Raw genomic sequence first — 18836 nt, forward strand, 5'->3', positions numbered from 1 at the left:
AGAAATCTGTGTCAAATTTATTTTTATTAATTTCAAAGCCGTTTTATTGGTCAATGTCATATGATGGTGCTTTTCCTCCAGGTGTCAACAAGTATAGGCTGAGCCCTGATGGGTCAGTCCAAAGGCCCATTCCAACATCCTGTCTCCCATAGAGGCCAACTAGTCGCCTCTGGGAAGCTCAGAAGCTTATGGGGGTTTCTGCTTGGCAGGTTTGGATTTGGGCATTCCCTTTACGTGTATCAGAAGCTGTATACTGGGGGAGGAGCATCAGAATAATGGGCAGCGGCAGACAGAGAAGCACTAGCGTGCAAGTCAAGTCTGGACCGCTTCTTGCACGGGAAGCTGTTGGAGTGCTTCGGGGGCAGAAATCTTAAAACTCCACTCCTCTTCTTCTAATGGAGTTTTATGGCGAAGCAAGACCAAATAATCCCTATTACCGCCACCTACTGACGACAAAGTAGAACCGCATTCGCACAAACACAGACATCATTCACAAGAGACCAACCAAACCACAATCTCGGAAAAAGCGCCATATGGCTGAGACCGCAAAAGGCCGTAAAGTAGAATCCCTAAGAGGAGCTCCCACATCACCCAAAGAAGTCCCCCGTTCAACGAACAAATCAATAAAAATCTGTCTTAAAACTCCAGTCTCCAGCATGCCCAGTCTTTAGCGAACCTCCCAGGAAAGAAGCTCTCCAACTGAGGCAAGCTGGGCATGCGTACAGCGTCGGCTCGGAGAAGCCCTCTCCGGCAGCGGCGCATGCGCACAACTGAGAAGCGCATTCCTCCCCCTTCATCTGCTCTCTTTCGGGTCCTCTCCCCGGCTTCCGGTCCGTCGGCGTCTCTTGCTCGGGCTGCTACAACTCCATTATGTCTCGACGGGCCTTGAGGCTGCTGAGGGAGCAGTCGTGGGGGCAGTCGCTGTTGGGGGGGGGGGCTCGATGGCGGCGAGGAGGAGGAGGAGGAGGACGGCGGGAAAGAAGAAGGTGTGGAAGGAGGCGAGGCGGCGCCTTCGCTGCCGGGGACTGGAGGCATCAGCAGGAGGCGAAGGCGGCCCCGGCAGGAACCGGTGGGGCGGGTCACCAACCTCTTCGAGCTGGTGAGGGTCAGCCGGGCTGGCGCCCCCCGTCGCAAGTGGCCCTGAGGCGGGAGGAGGTTTGCCTTAAGGACCCAGGAGGGAGGGAAAAGGCCCGTCACCTCCTCCTCCAGCACCCTTCTTTACCCCCACGGTGGCCAGCCAGATGTTTCTAGGAAGCCGAAAAGCAGGGCGCTATGGTAGCAGCCTTCTCGTTTATCCTCATCCAACTCCAGCAGTGGTAGACTCTCTCTGGACGTGGAGGTTCCACTGCTTCCTATCATAGCCGACAAGAACCACAGAATCAGCCCCAAAGGCCCCTGTAGTCCAGCGCCCTGCTCCCCGCAGTGGCCAGCTGGGTGCCTCTGGGAAGGTCGAGAAGCAGAGCTTGAAGGCAATAGCCCCCAGCATCTGGTATTTACAGGGACACGACCTATTGGAAGCGCTGCATCACTGTCATGGCTTGCAGCAGTTGATAGATCTGCCCTTTGCTGTGAGTTTGTCTAAGCTTCTTAAAGCCAGCTGAGCTGTTGGCACATTTTCTGTGGTAGGAAATTAATTATGCCATTCTCATGGGGAAGGCCTATAGCTCAGTAGTAGAACATCTGCTTTGTATGCAGAAGGTCTCAAGTTCAATTCCCGGCATCCCCAGGTAGGGCTGGAAGAGAATCCTGCCTGAAATCCTGGAGAGCAGCTGCCTGTCAGTGTAGACATTACTGAGCTAGATGGACCAATTTTCTGACTCAGTATAAGGGAGCTTCCTATGAGAAAGTCTATCCAGGCCCATAGATATTGATCTGTTTTAATTTTTTTAGTTAGTAGCTGTTTTAATTGTTTAAAATATGTTTTTAATTTGTTTTTAACTGTTTTATTGGTAATTTTAATATTTTTTGTAAACTGCTTAGAGGTCTTTACACTTTACACTTTACACTTTAAATAAAATAAATAAAAGTGCACTTTCCCATCACTATTGCCAGTCAACTTTACTGGATGATCCTGTGTTGTAGTATGATGAGCGCAAGGGGAAAAAATTGAAGGCAATTCATCTTTCCCCCTCCCCCCTTCTATAAACCCACAAAGCCACCTTATATTGAATTGGGTCATCTAGTCTATGGTCACAGTGGCTTTCCAAAGTCTCAAACCGGAGATCTTCCCTAGCCCTACTTTCTAAAGTGTGCTTAACTGGAGAGTGGACTTGTGATTTTCTACGTGCAAAGCATGAGCTGTTTATCAGCAGGCTGTAGCCTTTACCCTTCAGAGGGTCAGTGAATCCATCATATCTCTGCATCATTCTGCTACCACCCAAAATGGAGCAAGCACAGCCACTACTTCAATTTCAGAAAATGATTTGAGAATACATCCTGTTTGTTTAACTAGGCCAATTTTTACCTGCACAGATAACAAACAAACAACCAGACGATGATGTAGCATCCAAAGAGGAGAAAGAGGATTCCAGGATGAGGGTGACAAAGGGAACAGAGGAGAAGTGGAACTGGGAGGTCTAGAAAGAGATTGGCAGAAAGAGAGAGAGGAGACAGAGCAACTGGACCAGATGGCAAGTACCCTGTAGGCAGCTGGGATAGTAATGTAATGGGATACTGCAAAAGAGTGATGAGTTCCCCAGGAGTATCCCTGGAAAAAGCAGGGAGTCTTTCTTGGTATTCCCTCATACATAATATGTGTCTGTCTGTGCGGTCTGCTTCCTGGATAGGAAGGCTGCTCGGGCTTAAACTTCTGGCAAATCAGAACTTCAGGAGTCAGTTGTGCTACATGATTGCATCTAATCTGTAGAATAACCACCATGCAAATATGTCTGATGTATTAGAATGCGAGGATCAAGAGATAATCTAATGAAAAGAATTTCTAAACTAATGTTTATGCCTTTCCCAGGACTACGTCCTCTATTTGCATTTGTACCTGACTTGGTGCTGCAATACATATGCCTTAATGGTGCCATTCACTTTTATTTTAAAAGCCTAGTTCAAATAACGAATCACGAAAGAAAATAAAGAAAAAAAAGAATAAGAAGAATGCATCCGGTGAATCTCAGGTAAATTTGCCCCAGGTCTGTGGTTTAGCACCAGGAGAGAGGTGCCAAGTGGAGCTGGCTAATGCATGTGAGAAGGATAGGACAAGGCTGGATAAATCCCACATTCCCGGTCACCTTGCCACCTTTGAAATATTTATTCAGTCTTATGCAGGATTTGCTCTTTAAAATGTGATGTTGCCTCCATGGAAATTTTGTTCCACCACAGGTGAAAGCTGATTTTCCATTCATAAGAACATAAGAGCCTGCTGGACTAGGCCAGTGATCCATCTAGTCCAGCATCCTGTTCTCACAGTGGCCAATCAGATGCCTCTGTGGGAAGCACACAAGGAGGACCTGAGTGCAAGAGCACTCTCACCTCCTGCTGTTTCCAGCAACTGGTAATAAGAAGCATGCTACCTCCAGTTCCATAGTCCAGTCCAATTTAATAGTCCATTCACCAAGACTAGGTGTAGTGATAGATACACACACTTTGTATGTGTGGAGGGGAGCGAAACTTGTGCAAGGACAAGCTAGAGCAGTAAGTCTGGACATGTGCAGGACATCACTGAGTGCTCCTTTACTATGGACTGAGAAGGTTGGAGCTTTCTTTGCTAGCTTTAGTGTTTCTGCACAGTGCCCTGGTGATGAAGACAATGCAGAAGACATTGAGAGCATCCTGGTGAGGATTGAGAACTCCAATGGACCATCTTGCCAAAGCCAGAGCAGAGTAGTCGCAGACAATCGGCCTTTGCTCTACATAGAGCACAGGTAAGATTTTGAGTCTCTTTTCGGTGTTTTCCTAGTCTGGGGTCACTTTAGATTGAGGGTGAGTTAATCAAATAAAGTATTTGATTTGTGGTAGGAACCAGGATTCTTGCACCAGAATACATTTGCTTTGAAATTAAGGTGGGCTAACCTGTAGCCCTCCATATGTTGCTGAACTATAATTCCCAACAGCTGGGACTGATGGGAGTTGTAGCCCAACAAAATCTTGGGGGCCACAGGTTGCCCAGCCCTGCTTTGGAGAGTGCTGTTGGAGCTTGTGTTGTATCCTTTTCCATCTGTTTTGCATCTTTGCACCGTCCACAGAAGTCCCTTAGCTCTCTAAAATGTCCCGGTTTTATATAGTCATGACTGCCTGTGTACTGTGCAGGTTAAATAAAAAACTAATAAAAATGAAAAATGCATATATATATATATATATTTAAAAGGTATGGGACAACCTGTGGCCGCCCTCCAGGTGTTGCTGGACTCACCCCCCCATCTATGATCCCTGGCTATCCTGGTTGCAGTTGATGGGAGTTGGAATCCAGCAGCATCTGGAGGGCCCCCACTGCTCCCCTATCCCTGCCTTACTATAGCAAAGCCTAAGGAAACTGGAGCAAATGCGTATTTGTCCCCTGGCTGCTTCTGCCTCCATCTCCCCCTTCTTCTGCTGCTGCTTTTAACATAAGAAGAATCCTGAGGCTGGATCAGGCCAAAGGGGGCCCATCTAGTCCAGCATCCTGTTCTCACAGTGACCAGCCAGATGCCCTAATGGGAAGCCCACAAGCAGGACCTGAAAACAGAAGAGTTTCCCCACATCTTGTTGAATTTTAAATTGTAAGCTCCTCAGGGCGAGGACCTGTCCTCTTGTTCTTTGTAAAGCACATTGACAGTATTGTACAAATTATAAAGAGTAATAAATAAATAATGGTATGGATTTATGTTACAAATATTTCAGAAATCTGAATCCAGAAACTGAGCTGAAGAGATATTTTGGGGTCCGAGCAGTTCTTGGCAATCAGAGGTAAGTTCAAGCTATAAAAGCATGAAGCATGTGCTTAATTGGGTCATGTGGGAAATCAAAGCATCTGCCAGTTGTCCTATAAACGCACACACTTTTTGCTCAAACCCGAAACCATGTAGGCTAAAAAACTCTGAAAGCCTCTTACCCTGTCTCTGAGACTAGAGATGTTATGGAGGTCTTAGAAGTCACAAAGTGCTGAAGGCGAGGGAAGTGGAGCCTTCTCAGTACAAAAGTACCAGTGTCTCCCTTGAGGGAGGGCCGGTTTTCCACTCTGTGCTCATCTAATCCACCACTCCAAGCCCAGCCTGCCAGCATAAGAGGCCTGGATGTAGATGAGTACTTGTAGGTCATTTGGATGTGGTTGGAAAGAGGAGACACTGGTGGCCTTGAACCTTGATTGTGCCACTCTTCCAAGTGCAGGATGCAGCCCAGAATTTCCTCAGGCAGGCTCAGGGCATGGAACCAGTTCAGCACAAAGATGTAGGAGCTGCGTTCCCTGTTCTGGTGGGCTCCATTCAGCTATGTGCTGCTGCCCTAAAGGCCTGTCCTGTTGAGCTTCTCCCCCACTCTTGCTATCCCCCAAGTGTCAATTCTTAGGGTGAATCTACTGTGGCATTACCTGTGACTTTCTCAGGTTTGTTGTTGCAACTACAAGCAAAGCGCAGCAAAGAACAGAACAACCTTGGTCAACCTGGTACCCTCTTTTGGATTACAATTCCCATCAGCCCCAGCCAGCACACCTGTACTGGTTGAGGCTCATGAGGGTTGTAGTCCAAAACATCTGGAGGGCACCAGGTTGAGGAAGCTTCAAACAGACGCATCTACTGAAAAAGAAGATGGCTGTCTAGTTGTGGGGAGGAAAGGAGGTGGGGGTATTAGACCTTCCTAATTCTGAGAGACCAGATTGCATTTATTATCTACAAGGAGGTAACCACAGGAGGAAGCCAGGGCAGGTCAGCCATGTGGCAAAGATCTTTAATGGTAAAGCACTCCTCCAAGTGTGAACGGATGGATGGACACACACAGTCTCCATGCAAGAAAGCAAGAGGCATGATCACAGTTCAAGCACACATTCCAGCCAGGTGAAAGCAGGCTGAGGGTGCACAGCAGGGCCTGGTATGTCCCAAGGGCCAGATAGATCTGCAGGGGCACATTTTGCCCCCTGGGCCTGAAGTTTCCCACCCTTCTTTTAAGATGACATGCTGAGTCATCAGGTTTTTTTATAGGGAGCAGATTAAGTGAGTGCATTTCTGTTTTGTTTTAATGGTGCGTGTGTGTGTATGTGCACATTTTTTAAAACTGTATTTACATTTTTTTACTGGAATGTGGCCCATCCTGAGATCACTTGCAATAAAGGATGGGCTCTAACTATTACATAAATAAGAAAATAAATGCCAGAAGTGATTTACTGTAGCGTCTTCAGCTAAATTCAAACTTTATTTTGCTTGAGTCTCTGCCTGTCTCTGGAGAGCCTTGTAGTATTCATTGGTTTTTTATTCATTCTCCAAGCTCCATTTCGTCTGCAGGCCACGGCAGAGGCAGTGCCAGTATGTCCGCAGCACGTGGCTGATGGTGCCCAAGAACTCTTGGCCCCGCCATAGCAAAACAGGTGAGAGGCTTCCCCATTTCCCTTGGGCATTGTAGCATTCCTGCTGGCTGAAATTGTTTTTAAGCCTGAAGAAAGCAAGAATCCTTGATTGGGCAAAACAATTAACAGAGCTAGTTAAGTTTGGGAGGGAACAAATTTCCTTAGCTAGTGGCTGTATGTATATTACATCATGTGAAGTCCAGAATTAGTGTGGGAAGTAAGCAATGCAAGTGAAGTTTTTATCGTTTTCACAGTAGCATACTTCTTTCAAGATTTGGTTTCTCAAGGAACTAGAATCTTTTGGTGAAGGTAGGAGTAAGAGAAAGGCAAGGTGGAAATCTCTCTCAGTGTTGAATATGAGTTTGTTTGGTCGCTGAGGATCTCGCACTAAGGAAGGATGACTTCCTTGCACAAGCCAGGAAAGGAGTTCAGCCCGCTTGTGCTGCCCTTCACAGCTGCTCAAGCCTCCGAATCCACCTGGGGCTGGGTTACAAGGCCTCACTTTATGCCCCCATCCACCTCCAGGCTGTGTTATAGGAGAGCCACACTCTGTGTTGGGTGTGTGTGTGAGTGTGTATAATATTAACAGCGAGCCTTTGCTTTTTTTGCTGTCCATCTCAGAGCTTTTTATCTGGCTCTCTTCAAGCATATGATTTTTCTTGAGAGGAGAGGTTGTCCTCGCACTGCCTTGGAATTCTGCAAACTTATCTTGAGGTAACTACTGGCTGCTGTGAGACTGGTTTAGGCCTGTTGTCTTTTAGCCTCAGTATAGCACAGAGCCAGACTGGGAGGACAGACCAGCACACCCCTGTCCTCCTCCTTCTCTGGGCAGATGTGTATGTGTGTATTCTACATCCTGAGCCCTTAATTGCATGGCTAAAGTTTTTAAGGGGGCAGTTAATTCCCATCCAGTGATCTTGTATGTAGACACAGAGAAGTGTAAGCGATTTGCTGGGTTGTCTTGAGGCAAAGGTGCTTTCTTGCTCACTGGTTTTGTAATAGTCTCCCCCTTTTTTAATCTTCCACCCCACCCCCACATTCCACTCCCGTCTCCAAAGCCTTGATCCAGATAATGACCCACTGTGCACACTGCTGATCATTGATTTGCTGTCACTCCGAGCAAAGGAATACATCTTCTTGACATGCATGTTCCAGGAGTGAGAGGTGAGTTCTCGGTTTTTGGTGGGTGGCCCCAGCAGGAGCTGCACTAAGAATCAAAGAGCCCAGCTTCCTGGGTCTGCAGCCGTGTCGGTGCTGCTGAGTTGACGAAAGGTCAAAAACCTTTCTTCTTCTCTCCCCTGCCCACCCTCCATTAAAGAATTAGGTTTAGGTCACTCTGGCCACAACCTGTTGAGCTTCCGATCCCTCTGGGGACTCCACAGCCCAATTGTGGGCAGCTATCTTAAGCATTGTCAACATCTTTTTATTTGGGCTGGGGGCTGTTCATCTCTGAAATTTCCAATTTCTTTATTGATAAAAGTGTTTCTATACCACCATATCATAAAATATCAGGGTAGCGTACAATGTTAAAACAAGACAGCATTTAAAAAATAAAAAATACGAACCCTCATCAAGGTGACTGGCTAACCAAAGATAAAAGTTAACAGCTGCAAAAGCCTGTTGGCGTAACAAGTTCTTCAAGCGTCAATAGGGAGGGTGCTGACCGAATCTCCACTGGAGATCTGCATTTGTGTTAGGGCTGAGAGCCCAGAGGATGAATATGGCCCTCCAGACATCTCTGACTGGCCCTTGAGTTTGCCAGGCGGGAATGTGCCCTTAACTGTGCTAATGCTGCTTCAATGGATGGATGGGAGTGTAGAAACCTCTGACTTTGGCATGGCTGGAATGCAGCCCCCTGTGCAATGGTGAGAGCTGCCACATTTGTGGCCCTGCCCACTTTTGCCTCTCGCCATGCTAGCCCCTGACACGTGACCTCAAAAAGTTGCCCATGAAGGAATGAGGCCATCAGGTTCAAGGGTCAAGATGGCTAAATTTTTAAAATAGCTATTAAATTAATATGTCTTGTTGAAGAACACGAGTGAACATCTGAACATGGGAAGCTGCCTTATGCACAGAGTCAGACCCCTGCTCAATCTAGCCCACTACTCTCTGCTCTGATCAGCACCACCAACAGGTCTCCAGGGTTTCAAGCAGAGAGAGGTCCCATTACATGCTCCCTATTTTTTGTTTTTTAACTGGAGATGGTGAGGATTGAACCTGGGGAGTTCTGTGTGCAGAGCCGGTGCTCTACCCTGAGCTAAGGTTTTTGAAGCTCCTTTGGTTATCCACTGGAAGACCTTCCCAGCTTCCCATTTCCGATCATCAGCTTGCTGCCTGGATGTTTCCAAACCCTCCAAAGTCACAAGCTCTGAGAATTCCCCCGAAAAACAAGGTGAAGAATCAGCTGAGCTGTGAACGGGATTTTTACTTGGTTTTTCTCCCTCACATCCCCCCCCGGCCTGTCTCCTTAGAGTCATCGGAACCTGTTGCAGCTCCCAAACTTTGCCTTCTCGGTCCCTCTGGCCTATTTCTTTCTGAGCCAGAAGGAGGACCTCACTGAAGCAGAGCTCAGCCAAGCCCATGAAAGAGCTGCCACCCTCGTTCAGCAGTCGCTGATCATGTTCCCAAGCAGTGAGTCCAGCTGTGTAAAGCGTTCCAAGGTGGGTGTAAAGATGCAGGGCCAACGGCAGCAGGTGGGAAGGTAGGAGGTGAGCGTTGAAGAGAGCCAGAGGTGGCCACTGAGTAGAGACTTTGATCTGGACACCTTGAGTCAAGGGCATTCTCACTGTGGGAGGGTTAGGGCACATTAGTATCAATGGCCCATGTCATTGCTCTTGGGAGAACAATCAGCAAATATTGGGAAGTGTTTTGACTACTAAAAGTGTTGTATATGTCATGCCCCACGCCATCCTGTGGGTGCCAGGTGCATGTTTCGGACCCAGGTCCCCACCCAGGGTAATTGATCCTGTCCACCCGATCCCCCTTGCCAAGGCTGTGCAAACCAACACCAACCCTGCAAGGCAGGAGGAAGGCTGCCACCACCACTTAATCTGAACAACCACTCTGAGTCAGGGGAAACCCAGAGCCCAGGTATAATTCTACCAGGGATTTCTAAGGACAAGAGCCAAACAGGCACTCCTCGTTCAGAAGCCCCAGGCAAAGCCAAAACACAGCACGTGGTCAGTGGCCAAGGTTCCAGGTTCAGAGCCAGCATTGCCCTCCAACAATGAACACACATGGATAATTAAGAAGTAGCTTTATTGAATAAAATATAAGTGCACAATTAATAGCAGCAAAACAGTTCCTTAAAACCTACACCCAAACAGGGGTTTAGGTAACACATATAAGAGAGTTCAGACACAACCAAAAATAACAAAACTAACTAGCCTATTCTACTTACTTGAAGAGGTAGTTGTTGTAAACCTCACCTCTCCTCAGAGAGGCATAAATTGGGTAGTGAAGGCAGTGGAACCCCACTCAGGTGGAACCACCTGTCCAGATGGAACCCAGGGGAACAAAGACTATAGGTTTCACCCCCTATACTTAAGAAGAATCCCTAGCAACAGCTCACAGTAAATTAGCCAATCAGGGGGCTTTCCAGTGAAGTAATCTTCCTGAAGCTACTTCATTTTTCGTGCCTAGCAAGCCCCCTGCTTCCCCCATGATCTCAGCTCTTCTCAGGCCTGCTTGACCTTGAGTACCAGGCTCGCAGCAGATAACAGAGATAACCAGGTGCTGCTTCTCCAGCTCTTAGCAGCAGCTGAAAATGAAACTTAAACTTTTTCCACTCACTCAGAGGCCCATCTCCTCCCCAGATGAAATCCCCACAATTCTCTGCATCAGAGTCATGTTACAATAACCATGCTACAGTTTCATGACAGTATATATCAAAAATGTACTGGCGGGCACACAGAACAGGACCTTTTCTGTGGTGGCCTCCCAATTATGGAACTCAATTCTCAGTGGTTTCAGGATTGGATAAATTCACTGAGGATAAGGTTATCAATGGCTACTGTTCTACCTACACTGTTGGCGACATTATGCCTCTGAATGCCACTTGCTTGGAATCACAAGTGGAGAGAGTGGTGTTGCTCTCAGGTCCTGCTTGTGGGCTTCCCACGGGCATCTGGTTAGCCACTGTGAGAACAGGACTATATGGGCTGAACTAGATGGGCCTCCTTTGGTCTGGTCCAGGAGACTGCTGTTATGTTCTTAGGCAAACCCCTTTTAAGAGAGACTGTTTAAAGGGCCTTAAAGGTTCACTTCTTAACTGTGGCCTCTGGAGGGTTAATTCAGGATGCTGGATATCAGGATGCTAGATTTAAACGGACTGTTTTGCCTTTTGCTGGTTTTATATATTTTGGATGTAATTTTGGGCATTTTAGTTTATTTATTTATTGAATTTCTTAGTCTTCTATCTGGCTGGCTATTTAGTGTTTTATTGTTGTTTGATCATCTCTTTGAGAGGCAGTAAAAGTGGTCCAGAAGCCTTTTAAATGCATAAATAAAATAAGGAAAGATTCAAGAGGGGACATGCTGTCTAGTCAGGCTACGTACGAGCAGCAGCAATCGTTAACTCCCCAGAGAAAAAAAGAGTTAAGCTTCCTAATTCCAAAAATAGTTCCCATAACAAAACAGAGGCCTGGGGGAGAATTACGACATCTCCTTCCTTGGAGATTTGTTTTGACTGCTTTCTGTTTGGGGATGCTTTAGGTACCAGGAATCTCACTTCAGAGGAGAGTTGCAATCCCAGTCACTGAAACGAGCGGTGGCTACAGAAGCATGTGGGCCAACCTGGTGCCCTCAAGGTGTTTTGGACACCAGCTCTCATCAGCCCCAGCCAGCACGATCACGGTCAAGGATCTGGAGAGGGGAGCTCCATGTGGGTGTAGAGAGAGAGCCCCAGTCGGCGGTTCGTTCCTCCTCCCCCTTCCATCCACCTCATCCTCCCTCATCTGTGAACAAAGCCCTGCTTATTCCGTCAACAAGGCTGGCTCAGGGAGGGCAGTGGTTGCTAAACCACGGAAAGGGATAGGGTTGCTTTAATCTGGATTTCCTGTGACTGGCTGTCTCCTTTTTGTCCATGCTTTAGCTGGGAGCAGCACACAGGTCCTCCCTTTCGTCCTGCTGCACCTCTCTTGTGCCTGGAAGGAGCCATCTAGCTCCCCCTTCCAGCCCCAGGCTCCAAAGGGATAATGGGCCGCCAAAGCGGTCTTCCCTGGTTGAGCAACAAATATCTCTTGCTCCAAACAAAGGGGGTCCAGTTTGGAATGCTGACCCATGACAGATGCTTTCTGTTCCTTGACACAGTGACTTAAAATAAAAACCCCTTAAAAATAATAACTAGGGACTAGGAAACATTTGCACTCTGTGTTTTAATGGCACCTTATTGCTTGGCAGTCAGGTTTGTTCAGAACCCTGTTTCTGTGTGAGGAATCAGATTTTTGATTATTGCCTTACAGATTTCTGATTATTGCTAATCATCAATGATTAATGGAACATTTGATTTCTCTGTGTTTGATTTAGAGCAAAGTAAAATCCAAAGCAGTATTTTAGCATGAAATATATTTTGAGGAACCATGCTCTGACTAAAATGCTGACAGTTTGTGGTTAAAGCTTGATCAGCAGTTAAAAATACTTAAGTAGCAGAAAGGAATGAATCAACAGTTGGAATATCACTGTTAGATTGTCTAGGTTGCTTTCTGATGTAAACAGAATGAGGAGGCTAGGCCAAGATGTATCAGATACCAAAAAAGGAAAAAGGGTTGGCTCTGGAACTGTTTGGGAGGAAGCGGCTGGACACGGAGGGGTCTAGATAGATGATGGAAATATTGTGCAAATATTGATTATAAAACAGTTGTGCATTTCCTTGATTCTGCAGAGTTAGTTCTATGGAACTTCTGTCCCAATGCATTGGTCTTTGCTCTTTTTATATTTTCAATAAACTCTGTCCTTTGGAGCACAATAAATCGACTGGAAAGTTTTTCCTTCCACATGTGGTAGGAAGAATATTTATTTTATTTATTAAGATTATATCCCTCCCTTCCTCCCAGAAGTAGCCCACAGGCATAAATCAAAAGCAAGAGGCATAGCCATGGGATCATGGTTTATGAATGAATGCTGGTGAATGAGGATGATGAAGAGACTTTGCTGAGCCTGGGCTCCTGCTGGGAGGAAGGGCGCGATATAAATCTAAGAAATAAATAAAGCATGAAGGTCAACCCAGTCAAAGCACATGACCCTTATCGGGGAAATCTCTGCAAAATCCATATTGCAGAAACAATCTTGTGACCCATTCTCAGCACCCTAATGCCACCATTATGGGGACAGTGGTCCATTTGTGGCGGCTGAAGGGGTTCTCTTCCCTGATCTCTTTGTCTTTCTGCCTCTTCCAGTTCTGATGCCTTTTCTGGATCACTGTAGTGTGCAGCCAGACTCCACAGTAGCGTCCCACTCGTTCTTTGGACTGGATGCCCAGTTAAGGTGAGGAGCCTGAGGAAAGGCCCTTTGCAGCCCCAGGAATGTGCAAGCCTTACAAGAGTGGGGTGAGGAATGTTGTGGTGTCAGCTGCTGAATCTTGTGGGTGTCAGACTTTGGAACGTAGTAAGTGCTGACAAGATTGGGGTGAGGGAAAAGCCGTTTCAGAATACCCTGTATGTCAGAATGCTAGGGGACCCATCAGAACCAGACGGTTGCAGATCAACACAATTCATCCATGAGGTCAGACTGGATGTTCTTGTCAGATTCTGGGGCCGATAGCCTTTGGTGGGAGAGTAGAAGCTCCTTCTGATGCCTTCAACAAGCTTCAGCAGGGGCTTTCTAGAGCAGACTCTGGTAAAGAAGCTGGGGAGGTTCCTGGTTCAAGACTACTCCAGGGAGTCAGAGGTTCACTGTCTGTAAAATGGACATAAGGATGACTTTATGCCTCTGTCGTCCTCCCCAAGGACAAGGGCACAGTAAAGAGCAGTAAATTGTTGCGTGCTGCAAATTTGCCTTATTAGGTGGCTCAGCTCTGCCGTTTCTTGTGGGATTGCCTTAGCCCATATGTGTCCACTTGGCTGCTTCAATCTGCAGAACTGGCACTGTTTCAGGCGCTAAATACTGCTCATTCTGCACTTTGAATACATTTATTTATTTACTTATTGTTTGATTTATTTCCCACCCTTCCTCCCAGCTGGAGCCCAGGGCAGCAGCAAAAGCACTAAAAACACTCTAAAACATCCTAAAAACAGACTTTAACATTCATTAAAGCAAAACACTGAGATGGCTGTTTCCATGTGGCAGCGCCTACGATTAGGAACCCCCTGCCTTTGCCGCACTCTTTTCAGTGCCTGCTTAAAACATTTTTGTTAAGGCATGCCTATGCAGACATGTGGACGCTACATGTGTTTAAATCTATTTTTAGCTTACCATCAGTTTTAGTTATCTTTTGAATAAATACTTGTTTTTGACTGGCTCTTATTTATGATGTGTGTTTTCCAAAACCACCTATAGGATCTATTACAGTCAAGCGGTATACAAATTTTGTTAAATAAAATCTAATAAATAAATGTCTGCATCAACCTTGCTGCCTTGTGTGCAGAACTGAGGGGTGGTCCTCTTGGTGTCTGCTCCCTGGCTCTAGAGGGAGGACCTCAGCAAGTGTTCCTCTAACATAATGAAGTCCTCCTTTAACCTGCCCATTTAAAAAGGTGCCTCCCTTTTCCTCTGCAGTTCTCCCCCTGCTCTGAACCAGCTGGTCACCCTCTACCTTGGGAGGACCCACTCCCTCTGGAAGGACCCAGTGGTCATGGCCTGGCTGGAAACGAACATGCGGGAGGTGTTGCGGATGATGAACTTGAAGGACCTGATGTTGGAAGAGGTTGAGCAGAAGTGAGTCTGGCCAAGGCCAGGTTGCTTTTCTCTGCAGCTGCTCAAGACTGATTGCATCTTCCAGTGTGCATGTGTGTGCACCCAGAATACTTCCCCACACCCCAAACATTTCCTGCCGTGTTCTGCTTAGTCCTCTATGCTGAGAGAAAAGAGTGCTTGCCAGCCTGGGGGAGAGGTGGCCGGGCAGTGGATTGTGCTTGGCGTCAGCTTAGATGCGTCTGCTTGCCTTAGGGCAGTGGGGAAGGGGTGGGTCCTGAAAAAGTCCTTTTGAGCTAGCCAGGTCTGTTAACTGCGATGACACAACGCAGCTCCCTCATCCTGGCAATCTGTGAGCAGCTCTGAGTGCCAGTGTGGTTCAGGAGAGGCCTTTGCTTGCAGGGTGCGAGGAAGGCCGGCTCTGAGGAAAGCCTGTTGCAAGTTCTGTCCTTCAGTTGGAGCCACTTCTCTGAAACCCTTGGCACTTTCTCTCTCTCATTTGCCCCTTAGGCGAAAGGCAAGGTACCAGAACGCTCCCAGGAATGTCTATCGCCACGTGATCCTCTCGGAGATCAGGGAAGGCACAGCAGCATTGCCTCCGGTGAGAATTGAGTGGGGGGGGATATATAATGCCTATGCTAGTGGTACCCCTTCCTTGCCTTGATGTTGCCACTCTCCAGGGCCTCACTATGACTGTTCTGGTCTCTGCTGCTCTCCCTCCTATCTCAGCTCTTTGGGCACGAGGTAGCTGGCCCTGAGCAGCCAGTGGCCCACCCAGCACAGGTGTGTCTGGAGCGGAGGCTTTTCACAGAACTTCCTTGCCTAACACCTTTCAGTGGAAATGCATGGGACCTTCTGCATGCAAAACATGCGCTCCCTGCCACTTGTCAGCTTAGCTTCCTTACCGATCCCAAGGATGTCGCAGTGCTAAGTCGGGCTGTTTGACTGTTCAGGAGAAAGCCAAGCCCAGGAGAAGGTTCAGAATCTTTGCAGCAGGTGTCTCAACATTGCCTCAGTGTTACATTGGGCTGAACTGCTGAAGGGCAGGCCTCCAGGCGAACCAGGCAGGAATCTGGGAGAGAATGAAGCACTAACAGAGGCACAAAGAGGTCACCGTGAAAGATGAAACAGCTGGCTGGGACCCATTGCAGTTGCTGGGGGGTCTCCATGAATGAGGTTGGGGAGCGGCTGTCTTGAGCACGGCCATGTAGAACCCTCCCACCTGCAAGGAGGGCCACAACAAGTCTCTCTTTAGCAGAGCTTGGAAAAGTTACTTTTTTGAACTACAACTCCCTTCAGCCCAATCCAGTTGCCATACTAGGGCTGGGGCTGATGGGAGTTGTAGTTAAAAAAAGTAACTTTTCCAAGCTCTGCTCTCCTGTCATCTCAGGGTTGCATCTGCCACGGCCTTGAGAGCAACTGCATGTTTCCTCCAGAGCTGTCCCAGCGTGTACAAGGTCCCCTTTTCCTTTGGTCTCATATTTTTTTAGAGCGCAAGCCTGTGGGGGGATGGCTACGATTTGCACAGTGCCTCGCACATGTTTGGGGCTTCATATGTATTCCCATTAGGCTACAGCAGAGGAGAGGAGAAGAGCCGCAGGGAGCCTTCTGCCAGTTCTGCCAAGAGTCCAGCTCCATCCGGCTGCTCCCCCCCCCGGCATTGTTTCCATTCAGGCTGGTCATAAAAGGCCAGTGTCTGAACTTTGAGAAGAGGGGCCTGAGTTGGCTTCTCCCTGCTTTCTCCCCACCCACCCACACACACCTTCTCTCCTTGCCCCTTCTTTTGTCTCCGTGTCTTTTAGATTGCAAGTCCACCGGCAAGGCCCACCTTGCCAGTTATAGTTCTCCGTAAGCTTCTCTGGGAGCCTCTTGAAAAGCAGGGTTCAAATGCTTGAAATTAAATGAATGCATTATGATGGGCTCTGACCGGGATTCCGTTTCCCTCCCTCTCCCAAGGCCATCATGGGGTTTTATCCCCTGCCCCCCCCCGGACTCCGTTGTTTCGTACACAAGGCCAGAAAGGTACCGTCTCTCTCTTCTTCCCATCCCGCTCCCTGTGTGCTTCAGTAGATGGGACGTTTGCTCAGGCCTGTGTGTCAGCCTAGGGTGAAGGCTCGGAGGCTGACAAACAATCCCCAGCCATCAAGAACGTCCTTCCTAAGGATGTGGCCCAGATCTCTGGGTCTGTTAGACCACCCGTGCTTATGTAGGCAATGGAGACTGGCCCATTAGGACAAACGGGGAGCATGCTGCCCTCAGCTGGCCCCATCTGCCTGCCCGCTTACTGGCAACCAGTCCAGGAAGTCGCCCGGCCTATCGGCTTCCTCATCTGCCTCAGTCTCAGCACTGCCCTCATAGAACTCAGCAGGGAAGAGGGCAGGGGCAAAACTAGCATGAGGTGGCTCTCCCTGTTGTTGGCTCTGGCTGCACGTGCTGTTGGCCTCCCTGCGAGATCCAAACTGGCACCAGCTGTGCCCTCTTCTAGGCCACACTACTTGCCCATCTGGCTCAGCGTAGCCTTCTCTGAGGGGCAGGGGCACTCCAGGGTCTCCAACAGAGAAAGCTCTTTCTCATCACCTCCTACCAGAGGTGCCGTGAATGCAGTGTGGGGCCTTCTGCACACAGTGGAGGTGCTCGGCTAATAAGCTGTTGCCCCTCCCCAATGCATTACATCAGTACAGATCCACCCTGCCCCCAATGTCACTTTGCCCCTCCCATACAGTGGGTCCAATATTTATGCTTATTACTTTATTTATTTGTTTTATTAAATTTGTGTGCTGCTTTTCTGCACAAATGCGCAGGAAAGCCCTTGCAACACAACAGAAAAGAAATGTGAATCAGTATAACATTATAATATCACTCCAATGTTCATTCAACCACAATATAACAATCCAGACAAAGAATTCATTTTGATAATATAAACATTATAACATTTAAAATACATTATAAAATAAGCTATCACCATGCAAACCAGAGTGACCCCGTGAGGTAGGTCAGACCGAGAGACAGTCACTGATCCAAGGCTGTCCAGTGAGTTTCATGGCCGAGTTGTAGGGGTTTGAACCCTGTTCTTCCCTAGCTTAGTCCAACACTAACCACTGTGCAAGACTGTCTTTCTGGATTGGAGTCCAAAAGAGCATGCTCTCAGGCCTGTGATGGGCCAACCTCTTCTTGGAAAGGTTATGTGCATTTGCGGGCTGACTGGAGTCCCCTCTGTCTCTTTCCCAGGGCAGTTCATCCCTCCAATGAAAGCACTTTATATCTCTTCTTTCGCTCACTCTTGCCAAACTTCAACTTGCAGGTACGTTGAGTGTGCAAGGACTGGCCTTGGTGAGGCAGGGTGTTCCAGGCTGCTTGTGCGCAGTGCCCGCTTCTCCTCTTCTGGGAAACCTGGGGCAGTTGTGGGGTTGTCATATGTGTGTTCTTTGGTAGAGCAGAGCGTATCCCATAAGACAGCCTCCCCCAACCTGGTGCCCTCCAGATGTTTTGTACATTCAGATGCTACTCCTCTTTGTCCTGTGTTGTGTTCCAGGGGGAAGTCAGAGGCGCTGGAGAGGAAGAGCCGGGCGCAGGACAGAATCTGAACCATGGTGTGAACAGGCTGATGGCAGCCATGCGGGACATGCTGGCAAATATCCAGTTACAGGACCCTCCTCGGGATGAGAACCCCAACAGCGATGGGGGGGAGTGGGACTAAGCCCCAGAACCCCAGACTTGCCCCTTTCTCCCCATGTAACTTGCCTTGCCATTACAATAAACAGTCATAAGCCAGAGGAGAAGGGTGTCTCTGTGCCTCTCGCACCCCCCCCCAAGAAGAAAGGGCACTCCTGTTTTGTAGGGCAGAAAAGGCCCTTGGAGTAGCCCCTTTGCTCTGAGGAAGAAATACTCTTTTCAGACCAGTAGATGCTCCAAAGTACCAGAGTTTTATTAACAGCAAAAAGAATAAAGCGCTTGAGCGGAAGGCTTCCAGGAAGCCAGTCCTCCTAAAATCAGTTACATAGCTTTTTATACTTGTATATACATCATGCATACGTTCACTTATTGCTAATACATCATACACCTATCAATAGCTAAAAATGCATTTTATTACCATATAAGGTGCATACATAATCCTTATGGGTGGTCTTTAGGTCATGTTTTGCCCCAGCTTAGGACACTTGTTGACCAGTGTACCTGTTCAAAGATTCATTCCAATCTAATGCCACCCTCAGGAACATGGGCAATATCCCTGTACCTTTGCTTACCACAATTTCCGCACCTCTGCTGACCACAACTTCCCTTTATTCTTGCAGCAAAACATGTCGACTACAGCCAGGCAAACTTCCTCTTTTACCAAGATTGCATTAAATTTCATTAAAACTCTTACTATGCACACAAGCATTTAGCCAGAGCTTCACTACTTATTGCTTATAAAGGTATTAACAGGATTGCTTTACAGAGAGAGACCCTTCTAAATCCTCTGGATCAGGGCCGGCGCCAGACATGCCGGGGCCCTTGGGCACCAGCT

At 47.8% G+C, this 18836-nt stretch overlaps 1 pseudogene; it reads left to right on the plus strand.

Annotated features, from left to right (window-relative positions):
* Positions 1–796: 796 nt before the first annotated feature.
* Positions 797–18634, plus strand: LOC133377329 (ribosome quality control complex subunit TCF25-like; annotated as a pseudogene).
* The last annotated feature ends 202 nt before the right edge of the window (positions 18635–18836 follow it).

Source organism: Rhineura floridana, chromosome 1, assembly GCF_030035675.1.
Source record: "Rhineura floridana isolate rRhiFlo1 chromosome 1, rRhiFlo1.hap2, whole genome shotgun sequence".
In the NCBI taxonomy this organism is placed as follows: Eukaryota; Metazoa; Chordata; class Lepidosauria; order Squamata; family Rhineuridae; genus Rhineura; species Rhineura floridana.